Source organism: Chrysemys picta, chromosome 24, assembly GCF_011386835.1.
Source record: "Chrysemys picta bellii isolate R12L10 chromosome 24, ASM1138683v2, whole genome shotgun sequence".
Classification (NCBI taxonomy): domain Eukaryota; kingdom Metazoa; phylum Chordata; order Testudines; family Emydidae; genus Chrysemys; species Chrysemys picta.
In genome coordinates this window covers 8,094,113-8,119,452 of record NC_088814.1, presented here as the reverse complement: position 1 = coordinate 8,119,452, position 25,340 = coordinate 8,094,113, and the positions used below count along the sequence as shown (strand labels likewise).

Below are 25,340 nucleotides of genomic sequence, written 5' to 3'. Positions count from 1 at the left end.
GATAATGCTAGAAACAGAAGGAAGTGTCTATAACTGAAGTCCCTGGTTAACTGCTCAGTGTGGTTAGTTTTAAAGGGGCTAGGTCGTCACCAGCTTTTCAGGGGCTCAGCTGGAAATAGTGCTTAATAAACTCAGCTAAGCTTCACGCTCATGGCTGCCATGACCTGTTGGGCCTTTATTGTCCTGATCAGATCAGGCTGAACTCTGAACATCCTGCAGTGTGAACCTCATGTCCCTTCTGCTGCCTAAGTAGGGTGTCATTTTCCTTCTCTGACTTTATTTCACCTCATACCAATCTCTCTCTTTTTCCCTTCTGTCTAACTGAGTCTGGGTTAACCAGCCAAGACAAAGCCACCTTTTGTAACACTGCTGAAATTTAAAAAAAAAAAGGCAAACTACAAACAATGCTTGTAGCCAAACGCTGGGAAAGTTTGCCAGGTCTCAGAGTAGCTAATAAAGACCATGTACTATGCCTGTACTTTCCCAGCAGTTAGTTGTAATTAACAAAGGCAGAACTATTTTTTTTCCTTCTATCTTTGCCATTTCAGTCTCCCTTTGTGTGGGTTTTAAAAGTTCTGCCTTGTTTTAAAGGGAACAAGATTACACTTCCACAACAATCCAATACCATCTAAAACTGGCTCTTCCCCTTCCTCCCCCCAAAAAGGGGGGGGACCTTTAATACCATCTTTAACACCATCTAGGAGACTGATGAGCAGGAATATAGGGAATACGAATATGGAAAATTGTTAAAATGAAAGCTTTACCTTATGTATCAAATGCTTTAACTATTCTTTCTTCTTTTCCTATGTGTTTAATACGAGAGTTTTAATGGTGATTGTTACAATGGGAATGAAACAAACAACTTGATATAAAACTCCAAACCAGGCTTTTCAAGTGCCTCCGGACTAAGGAACTGATCAGCAGGGCTTATTTGGCAGCAGAAAAGGAAGAAATGGAATCTTTTAAAGCTCACTGTTTGTTCAGTTGGCTTTTCACAAGCAGAAAGAAGGGAAGCCCCTTTTGAGGAGATTTGCTACTTCTGTCCACATTTTTACAGAACAGGCTTGCAGTTGTGGCCTTTGCACAGGTGTGTTGCAGGCAACAGTGGAAAGAGTGTGTGTGTGTCAGAAGACAAACAACTAACATAAGGAGTGTCCCCACACACGCACACTAAAATTATAAATTACTTTGGAAGGTCCCAAGCAATTGGACTAGCAGAGAAGGTCAAAAGGAGAGGCTGAAGTTTTCCTTACCTGTTTTCTTCAAGCTCTATCTTATTCTAAACCCCCTTCCCTATAAGATGTTGGCATCTATTTTATTGCTGCGAATTTCAACGCAGAGTCGCTCTATGCTCAGGTTGCTACTATCACTAATGTTATTCAGTGATAGTCACTAATGCACAGTGTCAGGTTAATATTTCTTCGATACTGCTTTTGAAATATTCAGCTGATGGCTGAGAGACTGCTGGACTCTCATCTGTGAGGGTATGACAAAGTCTTAGCATTCTGGCTCCACCTGTTACCTGGAAGAATTTTTCACTCAAGCTTCTCGCCTGCTATAGAAAGTCCGAGAAAGAATATTAACAGGTAAGGAGAAAACTCCCCTTTGCACACAAACAAAGGGAGAAGGATTTTCACTAGTTTTGAAAATATTTGAAGTTGAAGGACCAGATCTTAGAATTCACCCACATTTTGCATAGTCAGTTAAAAGCAGGCAACCCCACAAGCTGTTTTAAATTTAACTACACAGAAATACATGGCAAGGTCTTTGTGTTAGCCACAACATATAGTATTTACATCTGAGTATTATAGTATATACATATACATCTGAGCACTATATTACATATAGTATTTACATCCAGTATTTCTTCAACTTTCTGAACCTTGGTATAAAAACCAAGCTCAGAACTGATTCTCTCACTCACATTCATTTCACATCCAACCTTAATGGATGTCTACCTCATCCTGATGAGTAATAATTAACATGAAGTAGGTCTATAATTTCCCCCAGTGCAATCCTGAACTCAGAACTGGCAGTGGAACACAAAGGGTACGTCTTCACTACCCGCCGTATCGGCGGGTAGCAATCGATTTATCCGGGATCGATATATCGCGTCTCGTTAAGACGCGATATATCGATCCCCAAACGCGCTCACCGTCGACTCTGGAACTCCACCAGGGCGAGCGGCGGCAGCGCAGTCGACGGGGGAGCCGCGGCCTTCGATCCCGCGCGTAGCTGAAGTTGCGTATCTTGGATCAATCCCCCCCCAGCGTAGACCAGCCCAAAGACTGTTTCGTTACTCAGCACTGCCCAATACTGCCTCCACCCAACTACTTACGCATTCTCAGGAACATTTTTTGTTATCAGAAAACAAATCACTCCCACCCGGTAACCTGCAATTGACACTAGACGTGGGAATATTTTGGCTCTCCACGACTTAACTGTCTGAATGTCGTAGCAACTCTATGATGTCCAAGTGCAGTGATAACGTTCAGCTATAATCTGGACCTTGGTTAATTCTCAATCTGTAGGTGTCCTTGAAAGAGTTGAATGAAGGACTGCACTGGGAGATTTTAAATTGGAAGCAATACTCATTGGGCGTGTACTTAAATTTGTAATGTGTACATAAATACGCACACACGGCAACCTGTTGCTTCCAACATCCCCGGCCAGGTTATTCTCGTAACCCAATCTCTACCTCAGGCAAAACCCATTAGCACATATGCCAGAATCACTATTATAGCACAAGTATCAGAGGGGTAACCGTGTTAATCTGGATCTGTAAAAAACAACAGAGAGTCCTGTGGCACCTTTAAGACTAACAGATGTATTGGAGCATAAGCTTTCGTGGGTGAATACCTACTTCGTCAGACGCATTCACCCACGAAAGCTTATGCTCCAATACATCTGTTAGTCTTAAAGGTGCCACAGGACTCTCTGTTGCTTATTATAGCACAGGGGTTCTCAAACTGGGGGTCAGGAGCCCTCAGGGGGTCGTGAAGTTATTACATGGGGAGTCGCACGCTGTCAACCTCCACCCCAAACCCCGCTTGCCTCCACCATTTATAATGGTGTTAAATATATTAAAAAGTTTTTTAATTTTAGTCTCCAGAAGAGAAGAACGAGGGGGGATTTGATAGCAGCCTTCAGCTACCTGAAGGGGGGTTCCAAAGAGGATGGAGCTTGGCTGTTCTCAGTGGTGGCAGATGACAGAACAAGGAGCAATGGTCTCAAGTTGCAGTGGGGGAGGTCCAGGTTGGATATTAGGAAAAACTATTTCACTAGGAGGGTGGTGAAACACTGGAATGCGTTACCTAGGGAGGTGGTGAAGTCTCCTTCCTTGGAGGTTTTTAAGGCCCGGCTTGACAAAGCCCTGGCTGGGATGATTTAGTTGGGAATTGGTCCTGCTTTGAGCAGGGGGTTGGACTAGATGACCTCTTGAGGTCCCTTCCAACCCTGATATTCTATGATTCTATGAAAAGTGTGTTTAATTTATTGGGGGGGGGGTGTCGCACTCAGAGGCTTACTGTGTGAAAGGGGTCGCCAGTAAAAAAAGTTTGAGGCCCACTGTATAGCAGATGCCATTAAATAGAGGGTCAAATTTATCCTAGATGTAATTCTACTGGAGTGACACCAGGATGAATCTAGCACACTGAGATCTAGCAAGATGACAATCAAAGGCTTTGCCTGATGCCACAAGAAATCTTGTGCCAAAATACAAAGATGTAGACCACAGTGTATATTGGTACCCTCCTGACTGTAAACCTGAAAGCAGGGCCGTCCTTACCCATACGCAAAGTACGCAGTTGTGTAGGGCACCAGGAAATTTGGGGCACCACATTTCCTAGTGCCCTGCGCAGCTGTGTGCTGCTCCAGCTCTTCCCCAGTGCCCCCACCCCTGCTCCGCCCCAGCCCCACCTCTTCCCGCCCCCACTCCCCTGAGCTCTGCAGCATGGCTGGGCCTGCACACATCAGCCGCGCTGCCGGTGAGTGCCAGGGAGTGGTTCCCCCTGCCCCCCAAGCCAGCCCCCCCCCACGCAGAGGCCTGGGGACAACCCCACATACACCCCGTGGGGCGGAGGGGGGCTGCGTAGGGCCCCAGAATAGCTAGGGACGGCCCTGCCTGAAAGTGCTGCTTTACACACTGACATCCTTATATCCCGTAAGGAACAATCCAACACGGACCAGGGAAGAGAAAGAGACCAAATTGCTCAGACCACCGTTGTGATGGGAGGCCACATAACTAACCTAGACAGACAGACAAACAGACTCCACTCCTGCAAACTCTTAGGCAGGTGTTTAAACATGTGAGTAGAACTAGTGTTTTCAAAGGGACTAGTAGTCACATGCTAAAAGTTAAGCATGAGTCTGCAGCATTGGGCTCTATATGAGAGAATGTGTCTTCCTCTCCGACATCTGATGCTATGAATGCCGGAGTATGCAAATCACTGTTTAGGATTAGTCTGCGTAGCTCCCCAGCTGAAGATGTACCCTGAACATCTCTATCATTAGGACAGCTCATGTACATCATACAAAAATTAATGTTATTGTGGGGGAAAAAAATCCTTCCAACCTGCCTCCGGGATGTTTATGACTGAAGACGTTCAGAATGACACGACAGCGTTCTGCTTCAGCAAAAGCCTATTTTACCTTAGCTTGCAAATCACACAGGCAGGAGGAAGAAATTGCTTTTCTAAGGGATTATTTTGCCTAAAGAAACAAAAAGAGACATCCATCCAGGCAAACTGATGGCTGCTGTTTTCTTCCCTATTCGTCATGCGGAGTCATTATCAAGGATGTCCCTCTTAGGACTCCCTAAGCTAAGTAGCCCAATAACAATCACCAATAAAAGGAGTCCCATCAGGTCTCATCTGGTCTGAGGATATTTGCAATCTAGCAAGACCAGGAGTTTGCTTGTTTGTGGTTATTGCCATTTCCTTATTAACCTACGTGCAGAAACGAGCTGTGAGTGCTCATTTCACGCTTGACGTAAAACCCACCACACCAGGAGAACTGGATTTGCACTGTCTCTACAACTATTCTTGAGTGCGAGTTCAAGCCCAGCCAGCCCAAGTCTGTCAGGCCTGGCTCGGGGGCTCACTCCAAAATGCCATGTAGACACATCCTTGGAGACTTGGTCAAGCACAACCTGGCTCTCCCATGCCGGTCCCTGTTGTTGGTAGCCATACAAAAATCAGCCGTGCATCTTTTTCCTGAAGGGCAGGCCTGCATGCGGCTGGCTGAAAAATGCCTCCAAACACATTGTTCAGAGACATCAGGAGATGCCAACAAGTCAACCCGTGGATGACTCCAAGCAAGCAAGTGTTAAAGGAGCTAGCTGACAAGGGAGAGAGTTTGCGGCGGGTTTGAGCTGCAGCCCAAATGCCCCAATTCTCAGGAGTGTAACTTTGATAAAGAGCAGGAGTAAACTAAAGCCCGGAGCACTGAATATGCAACTTGTGACTTATTAGTGGGCATTACCCCTTGAAAGCAGCTCTGCTATTAGTCTTTATGCTTACACGACAGGGAGTTGTCTCCACTTGACACTACTGTTACGCAGCATTGCTGTGTGCTATTGGCCACATCGGATACCAGAGATGGCTGCATTTGTGACAGGCAAAAGCTACTCCATGTAAAATCTGTAGAGAGTTTTGAGACGTTTTGGGGCAAAGGGGAGAATTTTCTCTTTCTTCAAAGTCTTCTATACCAGCAAGTTCTCAACCAGGGGTCCGGAACCCCCTAGGGGCCTCGAGCAGGTTTCAGGGCGTCCACCAAGCATGACCAGTGTTAGACTCACTGGGGCCCACGGCAGAAAGCCAAAGCCCCACTGCATGGGGCTGACGCCTGGGGCCCTGAGCCCTGTCACCCGGGGCTGAAGCTGAAGCCTGAGCAATGTAGCTTCATGGGGGCCCCTGTGGCACGGGGCCCCATGCAAGTGCCCTGATTGCTACCCCCTATCACCAGCCCTGCCTTTTATATGCAGAAAATCAGTTATTGTGGCACACGTGGCCTGTGGAGTTTTTATAGCAGGGGGGAGGAGGGGGAAAGAGAGCTCAGAAAGGCTGAGAACCCCTGTTCTATACCAGCCCAGATGCAGGCAGCGCCACCTGCTGGAGATGAACAACTGAAGGCTGAGAGAGGTCAACCTTTATATGAGGCTATGACATCCAAAGTCCTAGCGTTGATCTCCATCTGCTGGTTGGGAGGAGCTACAGCCCACACATCTGGAACGCTACAGAACGAGCTACTCAAACGCAAGGTGCTAGAGTGGGCCAGGAATGTTTCCATTAAACGTTCTTTTGATGGAAAATGCTGATTCAGCAAAACCCCAAGAGTTTTGGCAGGCATGAACCCGTTTCAACTGAACTTTAATCAAGAAGGTGTCTCGGGTCCAGAATAGAATTCCTGCTCAAAATCAGAGACAGCCCCAGAACAGACAATAGCCTGGGATTAGCGCACTCATCTGGGAGTCCAGCTTCCACTCCCTGCTCTGAAGCAGGCACCGTAGGGACCAGAACCTAGGGCTCCCACATCCCACGTGAGTGCCCTAACCACAAGGCTATTGGCGGTGGGGATTGGGCTCCTCCCGCCTCGTCTTTTTGAAAGGTCTCAGTTTTGTCCTGATGCGCAAAGGGAAAAAAAAAATGCAATTCTCAAAAATTTTCACAGGATGGGAAAACTGTTTCCCACCTAGCTCTAGTGCAGTGATCCCCTAACTGTGGGGCATGCCCCACTAGCAGGGTGTGGCAGAACATCGGGGGGGGGGGCACGGCAGGGCCTGGGCCAGTCCCATGGAGGAAGCACCACCCATCCCTGCTCTGCCTCCAGCTCTGCTCCGGCCCCACCTCCCACCACAGCTGTAGCCTCAGCTCTGCTCCCGGCCGTGGCTCCAGCCCTCGCTGGGCCCAGCCATTACTCTGCTCCGGCCTGGTAGGACCTGGACACATTTCATTACCGGGAAAGAGGAAAAGTTTGGGCCTCATTGTTCTAGTGCCTGCTTATTATTTACTTTGATTTTACCTATCTTTCATTTCATGGTGCTGACAAACTCTGTCTGTTTTATGAAGCAGGCAGTGTAGCTGAAGAGTCTATGTAAAATTTCTTTAATATTTAATGCAGCTGCAATAATGTTTGAAGATATTAAATATTAAAGATTCCCTAGCCTGACAGCCACAATGTAAGAAAAACTGCAATTATGCATGTTTTCAGATTCCATCTGGAGTGGAAAGTGCAAGGTGGGCAGGGGGGGTGTTAAAGTTTAACCATGTGAGTGAATGCTTGGAGCAAGGATTATAGCATTTCAGCCACCTTCACAGGGTTGACTTTTATATATATACACACACACATATACATACATACACACACACACACACACACACACACACACACCAATACTTTGAGCTGTTTGAACACGGCTAGGAATCCGCACAATATATCTGCTTAGACTACTGTCAAACCATCGTGGCACCAAATTCTAACGGCCAGTTGCACATACCTGATGAGCTACAGCCCAAGGGGCATGAAAACTACATGACCACGCACCCAGAGCAAACAGGAATCTGAATCTCAGTCTTTAGCACTTATGGTTTCAAAGACAACCTGTCAAAGTCTAACCAATGCAGCAGCGGTTTCATATATCTATAGAAACAGCCCTGCTGCCACCGCTGTTGTGGGTGAGGGAGCAAATACGATAGTGCTGTTAATAGCGGGGGCTGCATCCCGCCTCCCACACACACAATTCCCTATTTAGCAGGGAGCGCAGAGGCAACTGCTTCAAAGAGTATTAGAGGGACCACTGAACTGATCAGCTGTAGCCCACGGTAGGGATTTTTTCTGTGTGTGTATCAAGGAGGGGGTAGGGCAGGAATTCTGTGATTCTATACATTTCCCCTCCGCCCCCCATATACTGAGCACTATGGGGCAGTTCTGCCAAAGGCAACTTTTGCAAGTGACTGGATGCTCAAGGTGCAGAATTGGGTGGCCTGGGAAGCACTGATCACACGGCTACCGTGCAAGTCTCCTCAAAGGAAGCGCATCACTTTTCCAACCAGAATGCCACTACTGCACCGAAGGAAAAGGCCTCGAAAAGTAGAGGAGCAATAGTAAGGCTCTTAGGGAACTTCTGACCTTGGAACAGACATTTAGAAGCTTTCTTGCCTTACGCGGCTGGGTGGTACACTATCAACCAGGCCTTGGACTTACAAAATGTCTCATGCTCAGATTGACCTTGAGGGTCCTGCATGTGTCAAGCGTATACTAAAGTTCCTCCTTGGAGCATCATGGCTTAGGGAAGAAAGATGGAAGGACTATTTCTCAAGAGCTGTGACATATAGTATTAACTTTTAGGGTGACCAGGTTCAAGTCGGAATTGGATGTACAATATTGTGGCACCCACTCAATAGACTTTCTGATGCCAAAACCCATCTGGCAGATAGAAACACCAGAAAAGTCCCTGTAGTGGTACCTAGTAAGTACCAAGACACCTCTCCCATCATGCACCTGATTTAGCACTGGCTGCTCGTGCAGCAATATCCCTAAGGGTAAGTCAATGATAAAGGGAAGTGCTACCAAAGGTTGGAAACGTGGCTGTATTTTCATTCTAAGGGCTTGTCTACGCTTATAGCGCTGCAGGGATGGAGCTGCGCTGCTGCAGTCCTTCGTGAAGACACTACCTATGCCAACGAGAGAGCGTCTCCCATCGGTGCAGGTACTCCACCTCCCCGAGAGGCGGCACTTACCGTAGACCCAGCCTACATTTCTAACTGGCCCGCCACATCAGAGGTTGCAATTGACTTCCTCTTGGCGTCTATTCAGAGGACAGACGATCGAGGCTGCAGGCTGCCTTAATGGAAAGAAACCCAAACGGCAAATGGCTGCCCATATTTTTTTTAGTAGGCAGGCTCAGCTGGCTCTCGTAGGAGAAAGAGCAGCACTTACAGCTAAGCTTTGAGTATAAGCCCATCATTTCTATCCAGCATAACCCCCGCCCTCATGGAGAAGTGAATGACAGACTCGAAATTAAGACATACACTTTAATCAAATGCAGTAATGGGGCAGGGGGAGAACCAGAACAATTGATAACAGATATTTTACACTCGGAATAGCCTGGGAAAAAATACAATTAGCAACACCCCAAGCATTGTGCGCTCTAATGGAATAGTATCCCTGCACCCACCACTCACTTCACAAAGACTTAATTTGGATAAGATGCTATCTACTTCTTTTCTGTGGCATTTAATTGTCCAGGATGGGTTTGTGATTTGAGTGAACTAAAACCCTACTATGCATCCTGGATATCCTTATATCGATATTCTAAATAGGGGCAAACAATAGTAGGTCATTCTCAATGTTTTATAACACACTCACTCACGAGAATTTTATTGCACAGATAAACGTTCTGAAGCATCTTGGGTGATTAACAGTTCAATATTTATCCATATGAATAGAAAAACAGGAGGTAGAAGGTAAAAAAAAAAAAAAGGTTTTCAACAGATGCTTAATTACATAGAGTGTTAATGAGTTGCAGAAATGCAGGCTACAGATGCTGCAGAGAAACCATGAGACCAGCAGTGGGACTGGGTGGAGCGGTAGAGAAGAGGGGTCAGTGCTAGGCGAGAGGTGGGAGCTGAGGTAGGATAACAGAGCGGCAAAGTCACTGAGCTAAATTAGAACTGGATCAATTTATCAAAGGAATAAATTAGTAAAGAGGGGCATCAAAGAACAGAGACAATGGGATCACACTTCAGGGTATGCATGCATAACTAATCATTTAGTTCAATGAGGATCAGAAACTGTATTTGCTCCTTTATTATTTTTTGTAACAAGACCCCCCCCAATCTAAACCAGACCAAGGCACAGGACAAGAAGGTCTTCAAGTAACTAAGGACAAAGGGCAGAGCCAATAAGAATTTTATATTTGCAAGATGTCCATACTGATGTAAGATTAAGCATGCCCTGTCTCCGCAGATGGTCCTTCGAGTGTCGGCGATTTAGATGATCAGACAATTGGAGGGTATCCTTTGCTTGCATGGTGTCTATTTTATAGATCTTGACTAGCAGAATTACTATGAAGCAGGACCACAGAGTAATTCATGTGGAAATATAACACACCAGCCAATAAAACTACCATTCTCTAAATAAAGATACCGCTGCTTTACTCTTCGATTGCAGGACCCAAGTTCCCAGGTGCTGATTACCCTCACCTTTTTTAACTGGCCATTTTAATGTTTTTTGACCTTACCCAAAGAAAAACAAAAACAAACAAACACACCACCATCCTGACAGTGGGTTTTGTATTTACAGAAAAGAAAAAAAAAATAGGCTTTCAGCTAAAATTTTTTGCATGCAATTCATTCAGCACGTGGACCAGCTGCAGTTGGTACAATGAAAATGATATCCCCCAGAGCTTCTGTCTCGTCTTTTGAATGCAAGTGTATACTAGAGAATAGCCAATATGGTCAGAGTGAATTTAGAACTTCCCTGTGCCTGTATATTCAAGCCAGACCCTCACTATTACTTAGAGACAAGGTGGGTGATCAACTTCAATAAAAGAGACAAGATTTTGAATTCCACAGAGTTCTTCTTCAGGTAGCTCTTTAAAATAGCTATATATACACACACTGCAGTCAGGCTCTTTGAGGATTTTTAGCCCTGTAAGCACTAAATTCAGCTCTGCTGTCATGCATGCTGTATGTATGAAAGAGCAGTCTGCTTTAGACCCTTACTTCCCGCTTTAAAATACTGTTTTCCCCACGTCTCAGGTTACGAAGGATCCATTCATGCTGTGTGTATAGGGCCACAGACTCTTCCCAGTATCAGTAAGCAATGGCTGAAATAAATTGGTCCTTTGAGGCTTGAGAAAGGGCTCCTCTCTTAGTCATACCACAGCAGCATAGATGCAGACTGTTTAATTCTGAGTGTCAGAAAACGCTCGGACCACACCCATAGCCGTGGAGTTTTGTTTCCCGAGACAAGAAACAAGGGGTAAATTTAGTGCTAGTGAAAGATGCCAGGTTCTATCCTCAGAACAGACATGGGATGAGCAGCAGTCCCCCAGACTGTGCTCTGAGAGCATACTTTACATAGGGTATGGAAGGACCAATTCTATGGGATGAAGACAGAGTTAGTTCTTGGCATCTCTGCTGAGACTGCCGATGACGGGATCTTTCAGAACCAACTGTGATAGTTTTTGTGATGAAGACTCCTGTAAACTAGGAATGGAATGAGATTCACCAAACTCATTCCACACATCCCACTGAACAGCCATCAGATAATATGGATACAGTTTCATCTAGGCAGGGTACACATATGGCTTTTACCTGCTAATGAGAATTTCCCAATACTAATCTATTTCAAACCACTCCGTCACCACCATCAGGGGAGCACTTTTGTTCAGAACATGATCATGTCACTCGATCATCACGCAGGATTCTCTTGCTTAGTTGAGTGTGAAAAAAGTGTAAGAGGACATGCAGGGAAAAGTGTGCAAGATCCCTGTAATTTAATACACGATTTGAGATGCTTATTCTTGAAGTTACTTCTATATCATCTAAAATAGCTAAGGAGCAAAATAATTCACCAGGATATTCAGACAGTGGGTGAAATCATGTTCCAAAAAAACCCCAAAAAACAAAAACAAACTTTAAATGAGGACTAAAACTACAGTACTTGGAGCTAAATTCTGCCCTTCAGTTGGAACTGTAAACGCACATCCCAGGGTGGAATTTGGCCAGAAGTGAATCCCAGCTCCGAGCTCACTTGCATCTACGTGCCTGATGAGCTATCAAAAACCACCACCACCACATAAGGTGCTTTATAAGCTTTGAGGCAGATCAGCATGTGATTTACAGTTCTCTCATTATAAAACCACAAAACCTGCGTTTAAGATTCAGGGTCAGATTCTCAAATCCACAAAAGAAATTCACAGCAAGAGCACAAGAGCCTAGACCAGCACCAACACCCTTAACTCATCCTATCATGCCCATAATCCAGAGTCTGAAGGTAATAAAATACTTAGCACCGATATAGTGCTTTTCAACCACAGATCTCAGAGTTTTACAAAGATGGGTCAACATTACTGAAGGAACAATCTCATTTTTTAAAAATTCTGTTTAAATTTAAATATGCCCTCAAATATTTAAATAATTCCTTTTTAAAAGATAAAAAAGGGCTTTTCTGCTGCTCTTTGATGTACACAAGATCTTTTCAGCAAACGGAAAACTTTATGAAAAGGGGGGGGGGGGAAGAAGTGAAACTGACTATTCACAGAGGGCGATTATACACAAAATAAATGGAGATATATAGAAATAGTTTTTCCTCTAACCTGAGCTGTATAAATCTTTGGCTACTTGTGACACTTAAAATAAGATGGACAAGTGTGATTTTTAAATTGAGGATGCTCATTTAACCATAATGTCCAGATGCACAATCATAATACAGAAACCACAGCAGGAACCTGTATCCTTTTAAACCCATCTCACATTAAATTTCACCTGTCACCATCCAGCTTCCAAAACATACACGGACAAAGAACACACTCACTTTGCAATATGCAACTCAGGCCAGGAACATCCTGTGGTCCAGAAACCCAGGCCAAGCAACTTCACAGCCTAGACAAGCATAAAATTTTGCTACTCACCGCCTTGCAGGCAAGCTGCTGATCTGCACTCCAAAAACTCCTGGCTGCTTTCGTACTTAACCCAGCTTCCCTCATTCCGGTAGCTGTAGACCCCTACGTAAAACATCTCAGTGCTAGGAATGTCACACCCTGCGGCCCCAAAACAGATTGAGCCCCTCCACGGAAGCTCCTACTGTCTATTGGACAAGAATTGATACAAATGGGAATGGGAGGAGAAGGGATGTATTTTTACATAGGAAAGTCAGACCCTTCTGCTTTAGGGTGGCAAAACAGACAAAGTTAAGTGAGCTTTAGGTTCTCTTCCCCTTCCTCCTCTGCACCTGAGGCTCCCACCCCGATGCACCTTCTCTCAGACTTTACCCAGTGCCCTGTTTAACCCTCTCTCCCCACCCATCTCCTCCTGCGGAGCCACCTGCCCACGGCCGCTGCAATTCAATCCCGCTCCTCTCTCCAGCCGCCCGCTTCCCGGCAGCCACAGAAGATTCCAGAACCTTCCGAGCCCATCGGCCCCAGAACCTTCCTGTCCCCAACATCTCGCCCTGCCTGTCCGAGGGTCGCCCAACGCATTTTCTCTCACTCTCTGAATAGGAAAGAGGTAGAGACTCACTCCACATGTAACTGGTTGGCTGGAGGCCAGAAGTGAGAGCTGGCCTCCTGCCTGAGCGTACAGAGAAGCTACAGTGACTAGAGAAGGCCATCGGTTTGCTTGCCCTCTCCATTACTTTGCTGGCTTCTTCTAATACAGCTTTTTCCTTCGTACAACTACTTCAATGTTTAACAAACCCAACTCTTTCTAGCTGCCGAATACAAATACAGAAGACCAAGATTCAATTCACCTTAAAAAGAGTTTCCCAGACTGACGTAGAAGTGTGTATGTAGGCACACGCGCCAACTTTCCTTGGCACCAGTGGGTGCTCGCGCCCCTGGCCCCGACCCACCCCAACTCCGCCCCCTCCCTGCCCCTATTGGACCCCTCCCCAAATCCCAGCCCTGGCCCCGCCTCTTCCCCGAGCGCACCGTGTTCTTCCTCCTCCCACCGCTTGCCGTGCGAAACAGCTGTTTCACGGCGCAAGCGCTAGGAGGGAGGGGGGAGAAGCAGGACTTGGTGGTGTGGTCAGGGGAGGTGAGCTATGGGGGTGGCGTTTTGGGGAGCTGCCAGTGGGTGCAGAGCACCCACCAATTTTTCCCCATGGGTGCTCCAGCCCCGGAGCACCCACAGAGTCGGCGCCTATGTATGTAGTTGAACTACACTGCATGAAAAACCCAACAATTTACATTTAATACAACCTTCACCCCAATAGATCTCAGAGTAATTTACAAATAGATACTGTGTATGAACTACATTTTCCAAAGGGCCACTTTAGCTACTACTGACACGCACAGGAAACAGCATCAGCTGTTTAACAGGACATAACACTACACAACTATTTGGGACAGGAAGTGAAGAAGAATCCCAGTGAGAAATGAGGACGGGTGGAATTTTGTTTTGGAACAAAGCCAGGGCTCTTCTCTTAAAAGATCCCATCTGTCTTTTTGTAACAATTCCAAGTAGTCAGGACCTCTACTTTTAAATCTCATCCAAACGATATGGAGCACACAGGACAGATACACACTTTACCCTTGTTAAAGACAACTCAACTTTGGTGGGAGAAGGGATGCCATTTTAAAGGAATCTTGTCCGATAAAGTTTTTAATATATATTTATATTTATTTCTCTACCTGGCGTGACAGCTGCCACCATCAAATTTTCAAGCTGAAATAATTTTAAAAAGCCTAAATTTACTTTTCCCTATTTATGCTATGGATTTGCTCTTTGCATTTCACTCACATTGGATAATGAAAACCAAGAAGTCCGTTTCCCTTCTGCATATGGCCAGTTGCATTCTCATGAAGGAGTACAGCACAGTTGTCTTTGAGTTTCAAACACAGTAGGAAAATGTGCAATGATCGGAGAATAGCTAACATCACACTGATATTTAAGAAAGGGGCAAACAACGTGACCTGGGCAATTACAGACCTGTTAGTCTGAGCTCAGTAGTATGCAAGGTTTTAAGAGCAAATTGTGAAGGAAAGAAGGGTTAAAAGGTTCAGAAGGGTTAATTCAACGAGGTAAAGGGGATGTAATCTAACATTGACTTACCAAAGGTAGATCATGCCAAACTAACCTGACTTTCTTCTTTAAGAAAATAACGGATTTTTTTAGATAAGGGAAGTGCAGCAAATCGAATATATTCGTACTTCGACAAAATGGTCACAATACCACATGTGGAATTATTTGTTAAATTAGGGAAATGGAAATCAGTATCAGCATTGTAAGGTGGATAAGGAATTAGCTAAAGGGGAGAAGGCAACAGGATTGTGCCGAAAGGTGAATCATCAGCCGGGAAAGGTTACTGGCAGAGTCCCTCAACGATTGATCCCAAGACCAATCTTCTTATTCGATATTTTTATTAATGACCATGGCACAAAAAGCAGAAGTGTGCTAATCAAATCTGCTGATGACACCGTGGGAGGCATCGTCAGTACAGAGGAAGATCAGATTGTTACACAGGAAGATCTGGATGACTTTGAAGACTGGAGTGACAGAAATGGAATGAAATTCAACAGTAGAGAGTGTAAGGTCAGACGCTTAGGATCTGAAGAACTTCTACTACAAGCTGGGGGCTCATCAGCTGGAAGTAACAGAAGGAGAGAGACCAGGGCATGTGGGTTGATCACAGGATCACCAGGAACCACCAAGGTGATGTGGCTGTGAAAAAGGTAAGTGTGATCCTGGGATGTGTCAGGCAAGACATTTCCAGTGGAGAGAGGGAAGTATTAATGCCACTGTACAAGGCACTGGTAAGACCTCACTTGGAACACTGTACAATTCTGATCACCAATGTTCAAGAAAGGGGAGTTTAAACTGGCGCAGGTGCTGAGAAGAGCTATAGGACGATCAGGGGAAATGGAGGGCCTGTCGTATGAGAGGAGAAGGGAAGAGCTTAGCTTGTTTAGTCTTGCAAAAGGGCAGCAAGAGGGGATGCGATCACTCTCATGAAGGAGGTAAATACCAGGAAGGGTGAAGAGCTATTGAAGCTAAAGGACAGTGGTGGCACAAGAACAAATGGATATAAACTGGCCATGAACAAGCTCAGACTGGAAGTTAGAAGAAGGTTCTAACCATCAGAGGGGGAAGGTTCTGGAACAGGTTCCCAATCAGAGCTGTGGGGACAAACAACTTAATTAGTTTTGAGAGAGCTTGATGAATTTGTGAGCGCAACTGTATGACAAGGTTGCTTGTGATGGTGGGAGGTAGGGCTCAACAACTGGGGCTCACTTCTGGTTTATATCTTGTGTACCTAAAGTTCATGTGTCAGGGTTTCAGCCAGCCACTGGCAAGGGTCACAAAGGAATTTACACACACACGCACGTACATATTCTGGGAGGGATTTTCTTTTTTAAAATCTCTTCCTTCGGAAGCATTAGGGATGGCCACAACTGGACTGGAGATGGGACACTGGGCAGGGTGGGCCAAGGTTCTGAGGTGACACCAGGCATTTTCTTTCTCTCTCTCTCAGGTGCTTGGCTGGCTGGTTCTAGCTTACATGCTCACGGTCTGGCTGATTGCCATATGTGACATCGGGAAGGAATTTTCCCCCAGGTGAGACTGGCAGCGACCTTGGGAGTTTTTCCACCTTCCTTTGCAGCATTCACATGCAGGTCGTTTGCCAGGATTATCTGGGTATATCGCACTTAATTATTTCCCTGTCACTACAGGCGCATAGGGCACTGGTGCACCTTGGTCCCTCCTACTCTCTTCCTGTGGCACGTTGTGATGGGATCTCTGGGTTGCAACCTGGGACTGTGGGACCACTGTGCCCCCTTAATTCACTAATCTGGGCTGTCTCTCACAATGCCTTACTGGTGACAAGCAGCAAACCCCTCCAGGTGCTGTTTCCACTCAGTACAACCGCAGGTGGAGCCCCACACCCAGCTAGATTCGCACCCCAGCCGCTCACGAATCTCACAGAGAAAGGCACCAGTTTATCCCCACAGCTCCCAGCCTTGTACCTCAGGAATATACTGTCTGGCACTGCTCACGACCCTTTCTTGAGCAATGCAAGTTTATTAATTGGTTCTCCACTTCAAAGGAAAGTGGACATACACCAGACTTTGTAACCAGGGCAGATTTACCAAGCGCTTCAGTCAAACTCCCTGGTAAGGATAAACATTTGAATAAGTTTATTAATTACAAAAGATGGATATTAAGTGATTATAAGTGATAGGCAAAAGTCAGGGTAGTTACCAAAAGAAAATAAAAGATAAGCACACAGTCTACATTCTCAACCTTATTAGACTAAGCAATATCTAAACTAAGCAGTCTCTCTCACCCCACTGGATACTGCAGGCTGGGTACAGTCTTTCATATGCAGCCTCTCCGTTAGCTGAAGACCAGTCTCGTCAGCTCCAGTGTTCTTGTTGTCTTCAGCTTAGGTGGGGGAAGAGACAGGACCAAGCGAGGGGCCACTGTGTTCTGTTTTATACCCTTATTCCATGTGCTTGGAGAACATAAATCCAGGCGTGTGTGGTGAACATTGCTGAGTCCCCAGGCAAGGCTGAACAATTCCTCTGATGTGGCCTAAGGCCAGTAAGTCATTATATTACAACTCACTGGCTGGACAATGGTTATTGATGGTTGACACCTGCCCGGGCATTGGTTACCTCCTTTTTTGTTGACTCTGGGGATCTAATATCTGGGTGATTCCCCAACTCACAGCATATTTTAGGGACAATCATACAACACTCTCATAACTTCATCTGTACTAATGATATACATACGTAGATAGAACAATGGCTTTCCATAATCTTTCCCATGATATATTTCATCTAAAGCATGCCATGTAAAGTAACAATTATATATAAATGATGAATATGGGGGTTACAGGGCGCTCCCCCAAGGTATAGACTGTCCCACACATACTAGCCTAGTCTGCTGTGGGTCTCATTTCCATTGTTGGGTTTACTGTATGGCTGCTGGGTGGGGTGTGGCCTGTGATATACAGGAGATCAGATTAGAAGGTCTGGTGGTCCCTTCCAGCCTTAAACTCGATGGCTTTTTTTAAAATTAAATGAAAAGAAACATTTCTATTGATCATCTTTTGCAAGCTACTTTTAGCAAAAAAACTTGCAACTGCGGGCATGGGAGGAGGGGGGTCAGCCTCCATGGCTACTGAAGTTACCACTGAAGAGACCATTTAGCGCCAACTACATTGGGGGCTCCTTTAGCTTGGCTATAAGTCCCACAGCCATCCCATCGACTTATGCTTCCTCTGCATTCTTTAAATACTCTGCATCAGAAACTGGAAGCAAAACACCACCATGGATACTAGTCTTCATTATTAACGATCATGTTAGACTGTTTTGGGAAAAAGATCAGTGGATTGATTTCTGATCCACATGCAGGTCTCGTTTTAGTGAGTGCACGGCAGAGAAAATACATTAAAGTTGTAAATGTAGTTTTAAATTTTTTAAAAAGTAAGGGACATCTTTGGGATTGGACAGGGGACGTTGTTGAAACTGAGTCCCTCCCTCCCAACCAATAAGATTATTTTGGGGGTAGAACTGTGGCAGGGAGCAATCTTGGATGAGCAGAGAGAAAGAAAAGAAGCTCTCTGACTAGGAATTCAGCTGTGGAGCAGAGAAAGACACCTGGGAGGAATCTTACACTTTGAGAATGGGAAGGGACAGGGACGGAGTGGGGTTGGGAGGCCAATAAGATAGGGCTTAGGAAAAGCATAGAGCAGTGGAAGGAAGTCTCTGGGGGACACAGTTAGGGGCCAAAGGAAGCCAGAGAGGACTACTGGTAGAACTCAAAGGCTTAATTAAGCCCAAGTGAGGAAGTTTCTACCCAGCAATGACAGCAGGCTCTGTTCTGAAGTTCCAATCTATGGGAACTCTCGCTCAAATGACTGGGAGACCCAACCCAGGATCAAGTTGGCGTGGAGGGAGAAAGAGAGAAGAGGTCAGTTAACAAGCTTAAAAGAAACATTTTCATGGGTTTTGGGGTTGGTTGTTTTGTTTTATGTTTTAATGACAACAGGTTGTTGGGATTTAAAACATTCCCCTGCAGGGTTTCAGCCTGAATGTTCGAATACTGCACAAAGTGAAATTGACTGTACAAGCTTAAATTGACCAGTGTGTTTCCATTGAGCTAAATGAAATGCAAAGAGTTAAACAGAGAGAAATAAATTAGAGAGTTTTAAAATTATTCTTGTGTTAATCATGGGTTTCATTAGTAACGCAGGTAAGGACGTTTGTTTTGTGGGATTAGCCCAATAGTGTCCCTTTTTAGGATTCCCAAGGAACCTCAAGATCTTTGAATGAATAAAAATGTTATATACCTGCAGAGTTTTAACACATTCACTAGCCCATGTTTCAACACAGTAGCCCTGGGCTAGTGAATGTATTAAAACAGGTGACAAAAAATAAAAAAAATCAGTCAAAATACAGAGCCATGGGAACAGAGATAGCACTTAGGTTTGTATTTTTATATTACAGTAGCAATTAGCGGTCCCATCCAAGATCAGGGCCCCACTGGGTACGTACATAGACGTACTGTAGCAAGTTGACAGTGTCTGCCTCAACATTCACGACAGTAAGCAGCACTTGTCCAAGGACTCCCTACCTTTGCAGTGCATTCGATAAAGACAATCCAGCACAGAAGTCGTGCAAACCCCTCAACAACAGTTATCGAATCGAAAAAGCAATGCCAGGTTCTGTCACAGCTACAACCAACAGCTCTTCAAAATCTCTCGGAGGGTGGGTAGCCCAGCCCACTCAATGAACCAGTTTGTGAAACTAACCTTCAACTAAATAAATGTATTCTGATCAAGACTGACAGATTAATCTACAATGTTTCCAACCTGTGTTTAAATGGGAGCGGGGAGGGAAGAGAACAGAGAAATGCCCATTAGAAAAATACAGTTAGCACTCCCCTCCACCCTCCTAAGACATTACTGTTCCTCTTTGCCTCGTGATCTAATTTTCAGCCATTAGTCAATGAAAGGAGATTTTGTTCTAAGATTTGGCCCTGGGTGTTCCTTAGCAGCATTTCACCAAAGTAATGAATAGGGGTGCCCAACGCATACATCCAGATGGGTGCACGCATGCACACAATCCTCCATCAGACAACTCAGTCAGGAATACTTGCATGTAGCTGAAAAACCCCAGCGAATTGGTTACGCTAACGTTATCGTCCATGAATACAGGCTTTCAGAAGAAAGTGCAAAACAGGCCCGTGATGATAGCAACCCACAACCCAGCTCACCAACATTGTAAATAGCAGCCCCTCCCCCACTCTTTTAATGGCACTTCTATCGGCACTCAGCAGACCGCAATCCTGAAGGAAGCCCAGACTTCTAAGGGTGGATTTAATTACCACAGTTTAGCAATTTGCTCTCCTCTCCGGTACTACAAAGTACCAAATGCATCTGAAGTAACGAAAGCCACCAAGTTAAACCAGAGCATAAAACAGGGCGGCTGGCGGCCACAGAATACTAGGACAGAGTCTCCCAAGACAGCTCGGAAGTATTCAAACATTTCCAAAAGCAGAATTGATGAGACCTGGATGAATGAGAATATAAGGATCTGCCATTTGGTTTTGTAAACATGAAATGAAAGGGGGGGGGGGTTGTCAAAGCAGGCAGGAGAGAGACACACCATCACAAACAGCTGGCCTGAGGCTGCTCCATATTCACCTTCAGAGGCGCCGTCACTGCAGCTATGTATTTTATTCATTTCTAACCTGACAGCAACCCGCACGACGAGATGAGCAGACCCATGCCCATGTCCCTTCCCAAAAGCCACAGCGGAAGGGGAAGCCAGAGTGTTACCTGTCCAAAAATAGCTTTAAATAAGAGTCGCTTTGAAACACCGAGACACTGTTGAAATGCTGAACTTGCATTTTACACACTCAACCAGGGCACAGTATGGTTTGGTCAATACACCTTTGCCAGAAGGAGGGATGGAATATTGGGACCAAAAGGTTCCTTAGGAGATGGAGAATAGAGGGGGGAAAATGAAGCCAACCTTGGTCACAGAGATAGTGTACTGGGGTTGAATAGTGAGGTTGGTTGTTCTTTCTCTTCAGGGGATAATGAGAAGTATGGGTTTAGTGCCAGAAACATATGGGCAGACAGAAGAGAGGCTGAGAACACCCTCTTTAAAAATCTGCAAAGCCCAGTCCCTGGAAAAGTACATCCAGCCAACACAGTTCACAGTGGCATGCACAGACACCATTAAGTCCCACCTCCCGGCAGCCAGTTGCCCAGAGCTCCTGCCCTGAGCTGCCAATTCAGCCTTCAGCCACAGGAGGGTTCAACAGCAATTCACAAGTATGGCACCCCAGCACAATTGCAGGCAACACCAAATTTCCCCTCCATCCCCATCTCATGCCCCATCCAGAAGGGGCATGGACCACACGCATTCGCAGGAGACACAGGGCCTCCCAGAAAACACAGGGTTCCAGTAGCCCTCAAAGCCTCTTCTTTCCTCCTCTCCTCCAAGCTGTAATTTAGCAGCATGACTGGGGAGAGATGGTAACAGACTGGGGGAGGTGGGGCGGGGGGGCACAGTGGAAGGGGAATGAGAACAGAGAGCCCTTGAGGAGAAGGGATGCCAGGAGGTATTGAACACACCTTCCTAACAGCCCCAACACAAAATTCCACACAATATTACATATTTTCAACACAAGAGAATTTGAGGTTCATGTTGGTAATTAGTCAAAACGTTCAGGAAATTTCATCGCCACCAACGGCTTTTCACGTGGCTGTATTCATGCTTTGCTGTGTCACTGGACTTCTCCCTGAATTACATGTTTAAATTCCCCAATGCAAAAGATTTCTTTAAAAAGAAAATTTAAGTGATGAAATGAAAAAACCTACTCTGGTCATTACTCCGCAGATCTCCTTTTCATGCTTTCAGTTTTTAAACTGTTCTTTGCTAACTCAGAAACTTGGTCTATGACACTTACGTTTTTTTTAAATAATCCTAATAAGGACCAAGAGAGCTGATGCTACCAGAACTATTGCTTTGACTGTAAGCGCTTTGGGGCAGGGATCCTCTTTTTATTCTGTGTTGGTACAGCACCTAACACAACGTGGTGCCTGGTCCATAACTGGGGCTTCTAGGACCTACCACAACACAAATAATGACAACTACTGCACATTTAGGGAGCACCCACACTGACAAAATTGGGAACTTTAATTTCCTGGGGTTCTGCTCCAAGTCAGTAGCAGCAGCAATAGTACAGAAAGGATTCTAGCATTTTTACCACTCTCTCATCTAATCCACTTCTGATTGAGGCTAGAGGACGTAATGGTATAAAAGCTTGAGTCCTGCCTACACTACAGTCTCCACCATTGCTACCAAGAGTGGTGTTGCACCCATTGAGAATTACGGGTTCTGGTTTTTCTAGTGTAACTAAGGTCTTGGACTGTAAACTCTCTGGGGCAAAACTCTGCCTTCTTATGCATTATGGATTTTAACTTCAGATAGGACCATTATAATCCTTTTGTCTGACTTCCTGCATAATAAAGGCCATAGATCAACACTCAGAAATTCCTGCATAGAGCCTAGTGACCTGTGGGTGAACTAGATCACCTTTTATGAAGACATCCAGCTCTGATTTAAAGACCTCAAGTGATGAAAAAATACACCATATCCCATAGCAAACTATCCCAAGGATTAATTACCCTCATTGTTTCTAATCTGAATTTTTGTAGCCTCAATTTCCAGCCACTCAATTTTGCTATGCCTTTGTCTAAAAGATTAAGGAGTTCTGTAGTATCAGATATCTTGCTCCTTATGTAGGTATTATGTCCAGTGATCAAGTCGCTCCTTAACCTTCTCTTCAGTAAAATTAATAGACTGAACTCTCTAAATCTCTCAGCCTATTTGGGACTGATGGGCCCTGCTATACTACAAATAGTCCCTTATAAAAAGATGGAACCTTTGTCAACCATGCTCACTGTCGATCTGGACGGAGCGGTGTGTTGTGGGATCAGCACTCACAATGAACGACAAACATTGTGTCCCATCTAAATTTAAACCCTAAAGGCTAAACTAAATTAAGAGTGATGAGACAAAGGGAGTTCAATAAGGGTGAAAACCACCTATGCTGCAGCTAGGAAACAAAAATCCCTTGGCTCCTGCATAGGAGGAAATTAGGGTGACCAGATGTCCCGATTTTATAGGGACAGTCCCGATATTTGGAGGGTTTTTTTTTTTAAATATGGGCTCCTATTACTCCCCACCCCGTCCCGATTTTTCACACTTGCTACCTGGTCATTCTAGAGGAAATGCAGAAGCCACCTTCACATGCATCTTTCTTTCCAAACACCAGCTTTCATGCATCACTAAGCCACCAAGGACAAGTGTAAGAAAACCCAACCCAACACATATACAGTATTTGTAAATGGCATGGATTACCTTCCCAGCTACCCAATAGCTCATCTAGAAAAACACCATGTAACGTACAGACAATTGAACTGCCAGCTCAAATTTGTCCTTACATACCGGGGAGGAATTATAAAGTGTTTCCATGGATTTTTATTTTTAAATTCCATTGGAAAAAGGTTTTTAAACAAACATTCCTCCTGTGATTATTGCAACACTTAGAACTGGAAAATGAAGCTGGCCATAAATAGGAATGAAAATTGTCAAGTTCATTTTCATTGTTCCACCACGAGAAAAAAAAATGCAGAGTACAACTGCATAGTGAAAAATAAGTTAGATTTAAGATTCTGAGCTTTTATAATCTAAATTATTAGTAACCAAGGTAAAAAAAATTCTGTGTGTGTTTTTCAAATTGATAGCATGCTTTTAAATGGAACAAAGTAAATCTCTTTAGTGAGTTTCTTTTCATTCCATTTGAAGAGTTATTAAACAATCAATTTGTATACTGTACAGGTAGATAAGTTAGAGCTGCAATGAAGCATGGTCCATATAGATTGCTAGAGTAAAGACGGCTTAGCTCAGTCTTACGGCACATTCTTCTAGTTGGTTCATAAATAAGGATCCGTTTTGGTTGCAAATGGAGTTGTGCCCATCACAAGGTAAGCAAATGGAAGGAGAAACCCCCTTTGGAATGATGGCAGCTGCCCTCCCAGAGAGGAAAAGCTGGACTGCTGTGGGGTTTTTTATGCAACTAATATCTAGAAACACTCCTCTTCCCTACCTCAACCCTCACATGCACCGCCACCACCCCCCCATTCTCTCTCAGGGAGCAGAATACAATTAGAATTTGTTATTCCTTGATCAAATAAACTCATTAATTTAGGTGTCTAATCTAGACTAGGTGTGACACATTATATTTACTACAGCAATGTCGGTGCCAATCTCTGTCAAGGGTTTTCCGGTTTGTGAGCTGAAAACTCAAAATAGGGGGATGCTCAGTGAGGGAAGGAAAACAACCTTGTGTGACTCAATGTCCAGAAATGGGGGAGAATCATGCCCCTGACTAGTGTAATTCTGTGCACTCCGAATGATCAAAAGGAATTTGCAGTGTAAAAATAAAATAGGTAATAAAGGAGATGGCATGTCAATTTCAGCACGCTACAGAAATTACCTCCCTAAAGGCGAAGAATGCAACTACTGGTAGACAAAAGGTTTTTCCCCCACCTTAACTATAGGGATATACCACAGTCTTCACCCAATCAATGAGAATTGTATTATGCATCCATATATGCTGCCATAGCAGGGGCGTGACCAGATGCCATATAATATACTCAAATTTTTACAAGACCCATTTCAGACAGCTCTTAAGAAAAAGCCCGTAAAGACACAAAATAATTACGCAGAAAATCCTAGTGAGCCTAATGTCTCTGTATCTTCCAGAGAAAGCAGACAGAAGTGCAATACCTAGAAGGGATTTTTGTCTGTCTATTGTGTTCCTGCTCATGGCGGTTACTATCGTTATCAATTACATCAAATAAGGTGACAGACACTTAAAATACAGGGGAAAAGATAAGGTGCATTTTCCCCCACACTCCAGTAACACCAAGATTTTAGAATTATGAAACGTAAAAAAATAATAATAATAATAAAAAAAAAATCACATAATACTGACTTGTGCTGTGTAACAAAGCAACACAACTCTTAGACTACATGACCCAAATAGCCCTCCTTCTAGCCCTAATTTTATGATTAAAGGAGATAGTGACCATGCACAGAATACCTTTTACTTCTTAAAATGACAATCTGATTTTTTTAAAGTACCCCCACATTAAACAGGATCCTCTCTGTAATGTTGAAGATATGATGAACTGCAAAATATGGCACCTCAGATGTGAAAAGGAAAAAAAGCCCACCCTTTCTCTCTCCAGATCCACACCTACTGCAGTACCCACAGACAACCTATCATTTGCCATCACCCCACAATTAAAAGCAGTCTCCCAAACAGGAAACCAAACCTGCCAGCAGGAATGAGATGGGGGCAAGGAAATATAGAGAAACGTGGGAAGGAGGGAAAAAATAAAAATTCCCCTATAAAATGCACCTGCAACCCTAGAGCAGCAACAGTGGTTGCAACTTGCAGCAGGGTGGGCATAAAGCATCCCTGTGAATTACATAAAATAGAAGACTGCTTTTAAGAAAAATCCCTTGGCAATTTAAAAAGCCAAAGCCACCACACACATTTATCCCCCAATAACGTTGCAGCTGA

General features: G+C 44.6%; 1 protein-coding gene across 20 annotated transcripts in view; it reads right to left on the bottom strand.

Moving 5' to 3' along the window:
• Positions 1-25,340, bottom strand: part of MAPT (microtubule associated protein tau) — a 106,055-nt gene that overhangs the window by 66,022 nt on the left and 14,693 nt on the right. The window lies entirely within an intron of this gene.